Source organism: Mustela nigripes, chromosome 12 (genome assembly GCF_022355385.1).
Source record: "Mustela nigripes isolate SB6536 chromosome 12, MUSNIG.SB6536, whole genome shotgun sequence".
NCBI classification, from domain to species: Eukaryota; Metazoa; Chordata; class Mammalia; order Carnivora; family Mustelidae; genus Mustela; species Mustela nigripes.
Window position 1 is genome coordinate 115,919,405 of NC_081568.1, and position 12,516 is coordinate 115,931,920.

Here is a 12,516-nt window from a genome sequence, read left to right on the forward strand (position 1 = left end):
CTAACAAGATCTCAAATAATAGTAAAAGAGTCACTTTAAAATGTGTAAATAAGTTATTCAACTGAAATTTTGTTCACTTATCAAAATACTAATTAAATTGTGGCAGCTATTTTGTGCCATCTAATTTCCCATAGGAAACAAATAACTTGAGAGGTCATCACAGACCCACTTGCTATGATGTAACATAAGAATAACGAAAACATGCCCTCCTTACGCTTAGTGAATTTCCCACCTGTGTCAAAAACTAACGGGAAAATATATGTTTATTTAAAAAATTAAAAATAAATACAGATAGTTTAAAAAAAAAACTAACAGGAACAATATTTGGGATCCCAATAACTAGAATTTGGGAGGGGGAATCTGTTCCAGAAGATAGAATATATTAGTTTATTTTTTTGTTCAAATGTTTTTCTTTTTCATTTTTGTGAAATTATCTTAAGGATGCAGAACTGTTTTCTCAGCAGGAAAAAAGTCTGATATTCGGATCTGAACCAATTGATTAGTTATGAGGTAAGTCAAAAGTAATTACTTGCATCTCTTTAAACACTTGTGTATATATTTGTCATCACTAAGTGAGGCTTTGTCCATTTATCCAAAGCAAACTTCAGCAGAATTTGAGGAGTGAGTCAGAACATCCCTAGGAGCCAAAAAGGCCATTTGCTCTCAATCTTTTACGCAGTGGAATCCAAGCATAATCAAAGGACAGCAGTATCCTTCACTATTTCAATAAATAAACATGAGTGAAAGAAAAACACATGCAAAAGAATCTAATCGCAAAAATCCTTTGCTACATTACATATTCGGCTTTGAGCACCAGCTTTAAAAGTACGATTTAGGCTCGGGAAACATTCGTTTGCAGACCATCTAGTCAATTTCCTACAAATGTGGAATGGCTAATCATTAGAATAATTTTCTCAGGCTTTTTGTTGAGTTATTGTTGTTTTCCGTCTTAAGTTAAATGATTCACCAACGGAGACAGCAGTGAACATTGTTATCATTGGTATAAAATCTCTCTGTTTTTCATTTGGGAGCATAATCCTCTTATTCTCTCAGTTGTGTTGCTAATGGGTACTAAAAATAATTGTTGTATAACCACTGTTATTCATCACTAAGCTCAGAATTTAGAAAAACTTGCAAACACACACACACACACACTGACTAAAGACTCAAGATGCGCGGAATAGACAAGAGACATGGTTTTGCGGGTGAGCTGCCCTGTTACAACACGTTCACCTTCTGTCATTAAGATACGACGTCCATGCCCAGATTATACAGGTGACGTGAAAAGAGTTAATGAACTTCTGCCACAGTGAGCAATGTGGTCCTTTCTCACCATTAAGATCAAGACCAATCTCTTTCCCAAGTAGTATTGAGTAGCAATGAACTTCGTCATCCTTGTGAACAGAGCTTGACAGACATTGTCAGACTCTCACTCCTGAGGTATCATTGTCATTCATTCTGCATTAACCCCGCGAGGAGCTACTGCTGGATTTAGCCTTCAAAGTCTCCTCATTATTTGACAAGTTAGAAGAGGTAGTGGAACTACTAGTAATTGGGGAACTACAACTCCATCCCAGCAAGTGACCTTGTCCCCAAACTAAGCTCTGGCTGGCCCCAGGTAGAACACCTTAATTGGCAGAGTACTTATTATTGTGGCTCTTCAACAGGAGTATCCCTGGGAAGGAATGGGTGAGAAGAATTTCAGCACAATGCAGCGTGGTTGAAATGCTGATAACTCCATCTGAAGCTGACATATTGTGTGCAAGTGTCACTAGCTTTGGATTTATCTCTGTCACTTATTTTCCGACTCAAAAAAGAACTTGATTTAGAGCTTCAAAAAATCAAGTCCAAATGAATGAGAGGTGAACACATTCAAAAACTTTTTAAGTAGGAGGTCAAGTTCCCTTCTGCCCTCCTATTTTAAAAATCTGACCCCTCGGCATAGAGTCAGATTGATGTTAAGTTGATATTCAAATAACTTTGGTAAAAACTTTTAATTAGTTTTTACACTTCTCAGACCTCTGTGCTCCTAAGTACCATCTGAAGCTGGAAACTACAAATAATACAGAGGCTATTTCTTGATTCCTAATAGTTTGTTTTCATGATCAAGTGGATTAAACATTTTAGATCTCACTAGAAAGCCCTGAGACCTAGAAAGTTAGAATACTAATGAGACAATTTTCATAAATACCTTAACCTTGAAATGCCTTGTCATAATTAAAAATAAATAAACATGCAGAAGTTCATCCAGCACTTTAATTAATAGAACATCTCTTTGGCTACTAATGTATGAGACTTTCAAGGGTTGTGGAGTATTTTGAACTACTGCTCCAAGTCTATTGGTTTCCTAAAAGCCGTGCCATAGTTATATTAGTCTTTCAATGTGCAAAAAAAAGGTGGCTTAATCCCATTCCTAAGGTTTGAAATATTCCTTTCTAAGGCAGCTACCAAAGGCCAATGGTTCAATGCTCCTCCCACTGCTGCTAAAGACAAGAAGTCCAGTCTTGTCCATGTACTTTACAAACCAGCACAACTCACATAAGTGTGGAATAGGAACATCAACAAAATGGACACCCTTTTGCTATCCTCCAGAATAACTCAACACAAGGCATAAGGTGCTAGTTTTTGGAAGTATTTCCATATACTTTCTAAGGAAAATATGATTCATGTTAACCTTTGTTATACCAAATCTACTAATCTCAATAGAGTCTTACATACCTACTGAAACTTCATAGTGTTTTCAGAAATTATTTGCTTTCTTTAGGCAAACGGGAGAAAAAAACAGAAATGGAGTCATCACTCTTACCTTCTGATGGTGTGCAGGGCAGTGGAGGAAAGGCGGGGTGATCCAAGCAGGCAATCAACCTAATTGAGGCAAAGAATAAAAGATGAAAAATAAACTTATCTTCAAATTTAAAGAACAAGAATATTCACATAAGGTAGAAAGATAAATCTAAGTTATCCAAATTCACTAGGCCACTTTATAACTGGGTTTTTTTTGCCACTACCAAATACATGTGATCTAGACTAATTCAGTTATAGCAAATATATATAAAAAGCAAACATTTTTTGCCTTGCTTTAAAGCTCAAACTTTATATATTTGAGATCTAGTTCCAATTTAACAGGATGCATTCTTTAGTCTCTGCTAGCTTCTATGGTTGGCTTGAAGGAGTGAAAATGGCAATCGAATTCATGTTTATATTCTTCTTTATTTTACATTAATTGTGTGAATCCCGGGATTTTCCAGGTACAAAGAAAAAACCAGCAGTCTCTGACATACCCATGAAACCTCAACTCCTGGGACAGTAGCTCCAACTTTAGCCAAGACCACAGGAACACTACGTAGCCATGACACAGAGTGACTACCAGTCTCAATTTACCCAAAACTAAGGTTCCTAGGACATAGGACTCTGAGTGCTTAGCACTAAAACTGGGGAAGTCCCCGGTAAACCAGAACTTGGTCACCCAAGGAGAGAGCACAACTGAACTCCCATAGGTGTGCTTATCTAACTTTCCCCTCGCAGACTCGCAGCCAAGCCGTAAGAACCTCTCCTCACCTTACAGAAATAAAGGATGGGATGGAATCTTTATGGCTTTGGTCTTAAGGATAGAGAGAATGAGGGAATATGAGGAGATTTTGCATTCTCTTGAGAGACCTTTTCAAAGTGTTGTCTTCGCATCTTCTGAACCCTTGTTCTTAAACATTGCCATGCTTTCATTACAAGGACAAGCAAGACTGCTGAAACAAGAGAGCTGTGCTTTCTAAAGTGGTAGAAAGCTAAATACGGTTGTACCCATTTCAGGTTTTTTACCCCCATAAAACACAATGGTTAGCTACATTGTTTGTTCTAAAAGTCTCTTAATATTCCATTTTTTTTCCTCAGGGCCATAAGCTGGAGAATTGTCGGAAAGAGTCTTAACAGTGATGTCGCCTAAACCCATAATAAAGTACATATCACAGTACCAGGTAACGGTTCAAAAATTAATAAGTGGTAAGGGTTTGGGCAGAACATCCTATAATTTCTTCTCAATAGTCTTTCTAAAACAGCTGAGATACACAGCTATAGCCCCTGCTAAATTAAACATTTCAGCCCAGCTTACGAGCACCACCATACACAGGTAGAAGTAATAAGTAATAATGAGTTTTGGGCCATTGAACACTGTGAATTTTCCCAGTGTACTGCAATTATAGAAACATCTGTGCTAAATAAGCTCCTACTGAAAGCTAGGAGTGTTTAATAATCCTCACAATTTCTCATTATCAACCCTAATAGAAGAGCGAGTAAACTCTGCGAAAGTTTACCATTTTCAAAGAAAATTGCCAGGAAGGTGATCATTTCTGGTACCACATTTCCCAGGACAATAGAAACACCAGAGACAATCTCCTTGGAAAAGAACATGAAATGGCAGCATTCATAACATGTACCATAGCACAAGGCAAATAAGGCCGCTTGCATCAGCCAGGCCATTCTGGCTGGAGCATCCCCTGTGCTATCACCTGACAAACAGGAGATGGATGATGCTCCTCCACCTTCTCCACGGCTTCTGACAGAAGAGGGCTGGCCTAAAAATATGCATAGCTTTTCTCCCACCTGTCCTAGCCACCAAAGCCCCAACTGAAAGAGCTCCACACCAGCTGATTGCTTCCCACAGGACTCATTCCAAAAACAAGGGTAGGTTTCCTGGTCAGGACCTGAATGGCATTAACAACCACTAATGGCCAGTTATTGCTACTGACAGGAATGTCAATCCTTCTGAGAAATGTGAGGGACTTGGCTGTGACTATCAGTGTATGAATAGGTGCCTCTATAATTAGTTTGGGAAGAGTACAAGCAGACTGGACTTTGGAAGAAGGTAGCATGGAGAGAGCAAGTCAATGTCCGTAGCCGTAACCAGCTTGTGAAGAAAAACTGACAGAGCCCATCAGAAATTATGACTGCTTCATTATTATCAAGAAGAGAGAGCGATTTGCATCCAAACTTGTCAAAAAAAAAAAAAAAAAAAAAAAAAAAAAAAACCAGCTGGCTTGAGTTCTATGACTGAAATGGTGGGTAGCTTCACTAGACCAGACAACAAAAACTTTAAAACAGGGTTAAGTTGCTTTGGAATTCTGACGGTTAATTTTATTTGTGTACTTGTCTGGGCCACAATGCTCAGACATGCAGTCTAACATAATTCTGGATGTTTCTGTGAGGGTGTTTTTGGATGAGATGAGATTAATATTTAAACTGGCAGTCTGTGGGCAAACGGGATTCCCCTCTCTAATGTGGGCGAGCCTCATCCAGTTGCTGAAGGCCTTAATAGAACAAAAGACTGACATACCCTGAAGAAGGGGGGGAAGTCCGCCGGTGAATGAACTTTGGACTTGATCTGTTACCTGACTCTTCCCTAAGTCTCCACCTGCTGTCCAAACTTCAGATTTTGGACTTCCCAGCCTGCATGAGCCAATTCCTCAATACCAATCAATTAGTCAATCTGTCAAACCTACTGGTTCTATTTCTCTAGAGAACCCTAATACTGGAACAAAATCAATATTCTGGTCCCATTCCATTTTTTCTGCTAATTAATATTACAGGTGCATACAGGATACTACTATCTTCATTTGAACTCTTACTATCTCACAGACTGAGGCTCACTGAGGTTGGTCAAACTGTCCAATATCAAACTCCTAGTAAGTGATAAAAACAGGATGCAGGCCCAGGTCTGGCTCCTTCTGAGCCAGAACTCTCCACTGCTAGGATAGGACCAACTGCCTCCCCAACACAATAATAGGAAAAGAAAAAAGAGAAATGGTTGCCATTTAAAATATACACATTTTGTAGGGGGAGAAGAGTTTTATCCCTAACCACTTTTGTTGCTTGCTTTGCAAGAAAGGAGCCTGAGTCTGGGCTTCAGATATCCCACAAAGCTCAGTTCAGCTTGCTCAACACCTAGGTGCATTACCTGCCTTAAATTATTTACACTCTTAGGCCTTTGTCTTATTCATATGTCAAAGGTACATGACACAGGAAAAATCCCTTACTAACTGGGGCTCAATTTATTTTTATCTATGGAAGGAAGGAAGGAAGGAAAAGTGGGTGGATTAATTCAGCCCAAGTGATCAGCAGGCTTCCTTTCAGCCTAGATTAGGTAAGGGAGCCTCAGTCTGAATAAAAAAATGTTACTTGCCTTAAAAATTCTCTTGAGAACTAAATAAGAATAAATTTGAAAGTATGGGAAAAAATGAAAAGGCATTAGGCACATATTTGATCTTCTAAAAATCGCTTAAAAGAAAATAATGCCTTGCTCAATGTGGGAACGCAAGTAATAATTTGAATAAAGTTTTGATTCCTGTGATTTTGATTCATGAAGCATTTTCACATGGAGGATTGATAAGCTTGGTTCAAAGAGATTTTTATTGCTTTGTGGATGTCCCACATTCGTGAACTCTTATTATGACAATACATTTCCATGAAGTCCTAGTCCTAGAATCAAGGCAGAATGACTTATCCTTCTGCTGCCCTCTACCCTCTTCTCCCCAAAATCTCCCTCAGTCTCAACCACCCTGCAAGTATCTGTAACACTACATCGGCTGTGTCATTATTTACATGCTTGTCCCCCAAATTCTACTCCCATTTGACAGTAAGTTCCAAGAAGGCAGAAACAGTATCTTAATTCTTTGATGCCCACTGCCTAACATAGTGCCCAGCAATTAATTGCATAGTAAGTGCTCATATTTGTGAAATGAGTAAAAAAATGATTGAAAAGCTTGGCTCAAATTGCTTTCCAAAATGATTCAAGTTGGTATTTAAACATTGCTATGATAGTTAACACTTAAAAATAAGTCTTTGTGCTGACATGGTCCTCAAGATTTGTAGATGATGTCTCATTTAATCAGACCTTATGAGGTGGTGAAACGGATAGAATTCCAATCACAAAGAATTTTTCTTCTTTCTTATGTTTTTAATTTGAAGAAGACTTTTTTTTTTTTTTTTTTTTTAAGGGAGAGAAAGGAGTAAGGGACAGGCAGAGAGAAAGGGAAAGAGAGAATCTTAAGCAGGCTCCATGCCCAGCATGGATCTCTATCTCATGACCCTAAGATCATGATCTGAGCTAAAATCAAGAGTCAGACACTTAAGTGACTGAGCCACCCAGGCGCCCCATGATTTTTTTTTTAATTTCATGTTATTATAATAAGAAAACTTAACATAAGAGCTACCCTCTTAACACATTTTTAAGTGCACAATACAATACTGATGATTATATATACGCTTATTATTGTACAGAAGATCTCCAACACTTATTCCCCCTACTTAATTGAAAATTTAGGTCTATTGAATAGTAACTTCTCATTTTGCCCTCCTTCAGCCCCTAGCAATACCATTCCACCCTTTGATTCTATGAATGTGACTATTTTAGATACCTCACAAAAATGGAATTGTGCAGTATTTCTCTTTCTGTACTGGCTTATTTCACTTAGCATAATGTCCTCAAGGTTCATCCATGTTGTGGCATATTGCAGAATTTTCTTATTTTTTAAAAATGCAAAATTCCATTGCATGTGTATACCACATTTCCTTTATCCATTCATCTTTCAATGGACATTTAGCTTGCTTCCACAACTTAGCTATTGTGAATAGTGCTGCAATGAATAGAGCAGTGCTAATAATATTCCTTTAAAATCCTGATTTCAATTCTTCTGAATAATCTCAGAAGTGGAGTTACCAAAACATATGGTAGTCCTATTTTTATTTTTTTGAGGAAACTCCATAGCACCTTCTATTATGGCAGCGCCATTTTACATTCTCATCAACAGTGCACAAATGCTCGAATGTTTCCGTATCTTTATCAACCAAACGTTGTCCTTCCTCAACCTGCGTCTACAAATTTCTTTTCTACCCTAAGAGCTACCCCAATATTTTCTCCAGAAATGTTTGTTTTCGTTTAGTTGGAAAAAGTCAGTTCTGTTGCTTACAACTGTAGGGTCCTAATTAACACACAACCCTTGCCCCTGGACCAGGACCCGAAGAAGCCTCTCTTCCCATCCCAAGCATCTTCTATTATCTGTGTGGCCTACAGGGCAAAAGAATAAGAGAAATGCAATTCACATCTTGGGAAGCATGACGCTTTCCTCAAAAGACTTGTTTTCATCCAGGTTCAGTGACTAGAATAAGGCAACGGGCACCTATCGCACACAGTAGAAGAAGGCACTTGCTTTCATAGTCACACAAGTACAGGCTTAGCTGCTGAGACTGTCTCCTAAAATGCAGTGTTCTACACTCTTCTTTGTCTCACCTTTGTTCAATTCTATTACTGAGGTTTGTGTCTTCTAAGAGGAAATATTTCTGGCTACAGGCCCACAGGACTTGATACTGCATCAATTCTTTCCCAGATACTACAATGTCCTGGTTTGAGTATGAAGATCTGTGAGCAAGAGAGGCCGCAAAGGACACTTGATTACTTTGAGGGATTGCCCAATTCACTCCTCACGCTCTTTACATTGCCTTCTCCTATGATTATGCCACGCCTGATTCATGCTACAAGTTCCAGAACATTCCCTGGCTGGTGCTTCTTGAAACAATACTGAACAATGAGGAAGAGAAGGTACTTCCCAAGTCAGTTCACAACCACAAAATATTTGGGGAGGACCAACACCTGAGGCCTCACCAAACTCAGGGAAGGAAATAACAGTTGCTCCTTGGAGAACTAATAGAAAATGGAGCAGGAAAAATTTCAACAGGACATAAGCAGTAACTTCTTAATTAGGAGAGTGATAAAACACAGGAGACTTTCTTTAACTCTATTTATTTAAATTTAAACAAAAACAAAAACATTCATCCATCTCTCCCATCTCTCACACCCACCTCTGGCAACCATCAATCCATTCTCTATGAGCTTCATCATACATACACACACACACACACACACACACACATATATATATATGATTAGAAAAATCAATACTGTTGGCATATTGGAAGAATCAATATATATATATGATTGGAAGAAGCAATATTGTTAGACTGTCTCTATTACTCAAAGCATTATAGAGATCCAGTGCAAGCCCTATCTGAATTCATATATAATATATAGATAAATATATAATATATAACATTTAATATATATAATATATTATATATAATATCTATATGTATATATATATCTATATATCTATCTATAATATGTATCTATATCTATAGATAATATAGATAATATATCTATATATATCATATATCATATCATATATCATATATATCTATATCTGTATATCATATATATCTATATCTGTATATCATATATATCTATATCTATAGAGAATATAGATAATATATCTATATCTATATATCATATATCATATAGATATATAACTATATCTATATATCATATCATATATATGATCTGTATTATATAGATGTAACATGATCTATATGATCTATGTTACATAGATCATATATATGAATTCAGATAGGGCTTGCACTGGATCTGTATAATGCTTTGAGTAATAGGGATATTCTAACAATATTGATTCTTCTAATCCATATGCATATAATACCTTTCCATTTATTTGTGTCTACTGGAGACATTTAAGGGAGATTTAGAGTCCCTCAACTCTTGAGGACCTTATAAAAATTATATAAAACCACCTCTCCTGTTTGACGCTCACTGGCCTTACCTGATGATTTTGATTCCATAGCTTAAAACTATCCTTTGGGTGGCTGGCCACATGCCTGATGAGGGTTCAAAACATTATTAACACTAGAGGAAATAACTACTTTTTTAAAGAAAATAATATATGTAATTATACACACGCACACACACACAGAGTATACACACATACACAGCTTCTATAATGTTGAATGCACTCTCTTTGCCTCATCTTTTGTAATGTTATGTTGGTAATAATGTCTATTTCATACATTATTGGCGTTTATCTATACTAAAAGAAATCCTACAGCTGAAGTGTTCCATGGATTGACAGAACACATATAGAAGTGAAATACATAGGTCTTATATCTGTGTAATAAGCAGTTTTTGAAAGAAGGAAGGTCATTTCTTCACTTGGTATGGGCAGCTGACACTAGCAGAGTAAAAAAAAAAAAAATCAATTTATTTCAATTAAAACTTTATAAATATGAGAGTATCATCATTATAATGATGCTATAGTAGGATGGTGCTAAGTACAATACTCCTAAGCAGGATATACATAAAATTAAAAAATTATCAAGTGTGGTAGCTTTATCCAGAGCTACTATTTCCATAAAGAGTTGACTGCAGATCTTAAGAAAATCACATTCTTTTGACTCTTTTTGTTACTACATCTGCTTTTTTAATAGCCACATTTGCTTGTGTCCTCAGTTGTCTTTCACTTCTTTCTTGCCCTTTTCCCATAATCATTCAGTTACTTTTCAGTATCCCACTACCTCTCCCTTCTTTCTACTTTCCCTAAAATAGAATTTATTACCTCTCACCTAGATTATTTCAGAAGGCCTCATTCCCTAAACCACCTCAATCTTCCTTAAGTCTTATCTTCATGCTCTGAAGGAATTCATGGTTCCCTATTACCTCAAAGATAAACAACAAAACCCTTTAACTAGATCTCAAGTACCTCTATGATCTGCCCTCACTCAAATGTTTTTCTAGTCTTTATATCCTTTTGTTTATAAACTACCTGCTCTTCACATTGTTCATGTCTTAAACTCTCGCTTTTTCTCCTACATAACTTTATTCATGCCATTTCCTTCCATTGGAATGGCCATATAGATCCCACATGATCATGAAGTCACAGCCAAAATATCACATCTTCCATGTAGCTTCTTTCAGTCATACTAACTAAAGGTTCTCTGAGCATAAAATCTTCCCTTTACATTTTTAAATAAATATTACAATTATTTATTCTTATAACTTGTATACCTGTTAAATCATGTGTAGATCAATGGCAAAATTCCTGATTAATTCACTTTCATTTGCTATTGTTATCAGCAAATATTGATCATTATGAATGAATGTATGGAAAACCAGTCGTTGGGCCTGTTTTACAATGAGCCCTAGAGGCTCATCTCTTCTAGCCCAACGGCAGGATTAGGAGCTAACGGGTAGTATTCTGTATCTGTGGGGTTGTCCCCTATTTGGAGGACTTCTTGAGGGCTTAGAATCTTCCAGGACTTACCTGGACAAAAGATGTTATGTTACCTCTGTACTGGTTATCAACGCTGTTCAGTTTGGTAGGTCATCAGACATAAGCACCCATTTCCCCCACAGATGCTATAGATCTCAGATTTCCAGCAGAAAAATAAACACAAAAAAAGAAGTATCAATGTTTGTTAGACTAGTAATAATCTTCAACCTTTCAGATTGATAAAAATGTTTGTTCTGCTCACTTCATGAGACAGAGCTTAAAGAAGAGCTAACAGTGAATTGTGACTACTACCTATTATATCCCTGTTTGGATACAAAACACATCAGAGCAAATATTGTCAGTGGCAACATTTCTTGAAACTCATCAAATTCTGAAGTTTATGAATGGATGCTTTTGTTCTGGATGAAATGACATGATTTAGAAGGTAAAGCAGAATTCTTAAAATAATTTTTTAAGAAACAGTTAATTGAAGAGTCTTCCTCAGTTCTAAAATCCCTATAAAAACCTTATTTTACATTTTAAATAAATTTTATAATATTATTTTAAACAAATATTATCATTTGCAAATAGTTAAGCTACTTATCCATTCATACAAGCAACATAAAAAAATCTTTAAGTACTCCGAAAAGACTTGAGGAAACTATGTATCATTTATCTAGATTAACTAAAATCAGTGAGAGAACAAAAGCAGGGACTATTTATGTATTACATCAAAAATAATAGGTAAAATGTCATAATAGAGATATTATAGTGATTTACTAATGAGTATGAATGAACAGGTGTTTTTAGAGGGACACTGAAATTATTTGTATATCATATGTCAGTATATTATTTGAGAAATATTTGTTAATTGGCTGTTTTCCCTTAGTGATGTTAAATTTAATAAATACTACTTATCTAAATATTACATATGATAAAAACACTTCCAGTATGTAATTATTTTGTGGAAAAACACTTCTATATAGAATAAAATATGTGAAAATTTAACCTTTTTTAAAAGCCTTAAAGTGACTTAAGACTAAAGTTCCTAGTCCTAGATCCAAATGAATCCAAAGTAGCTGATTTTATAGCAAAGTATACTCTCTATATAAAGATATAAAAATACATATGATTTGTAAAGGTTATATTAAAAATCATAGCTTTCCTCTTTTTTTTTTTTTTTTTTTTTTTTTAGGTGGTATCCTGTAAGTCAGTTAAGAAAGGAGAAAAGAATTTAGTCCTCTATTAGTTAGGACTCTTGGTTGTACATAGTAGAAAAACCAAAAAAGACCAGCTCTAACAGAATGAGACTTTACTGACTCCATAACTGAAAAATTCAAGACACAGTTGACTTCTGCCATGACTGGCCTTGGGACTCAAGCAGTGTCACCTGGGTGCATTTCTTTTTTCCATCTCTCAC

General features: G+C 36.2%; 1 long non-coding RNA gene across 7 annotated transcripts in view; it reads right to left on the minus strand.

Moving 5' to 3' along the window:
* The window catches only part of LOC132027986 (uncharacterized), a 240,311-nt gene that overhangs the window by 130,816 nt on the left and 96,979 nt on the right, over positions 1-12,516 (minus strand). For all 7 annotated transcript variants that reach the window (XR_009407300.1, XR_009407298.1, XR_009407299.1 and 4 more), the window contains one exon: positions 2,807-2,865. This is a non-coding gene — a long non-coding RNA (uncharacterized LOC132027986). The remainder of the gene's footprint in view (positions 1-2,806; positions 2,866-12,516) is intronic.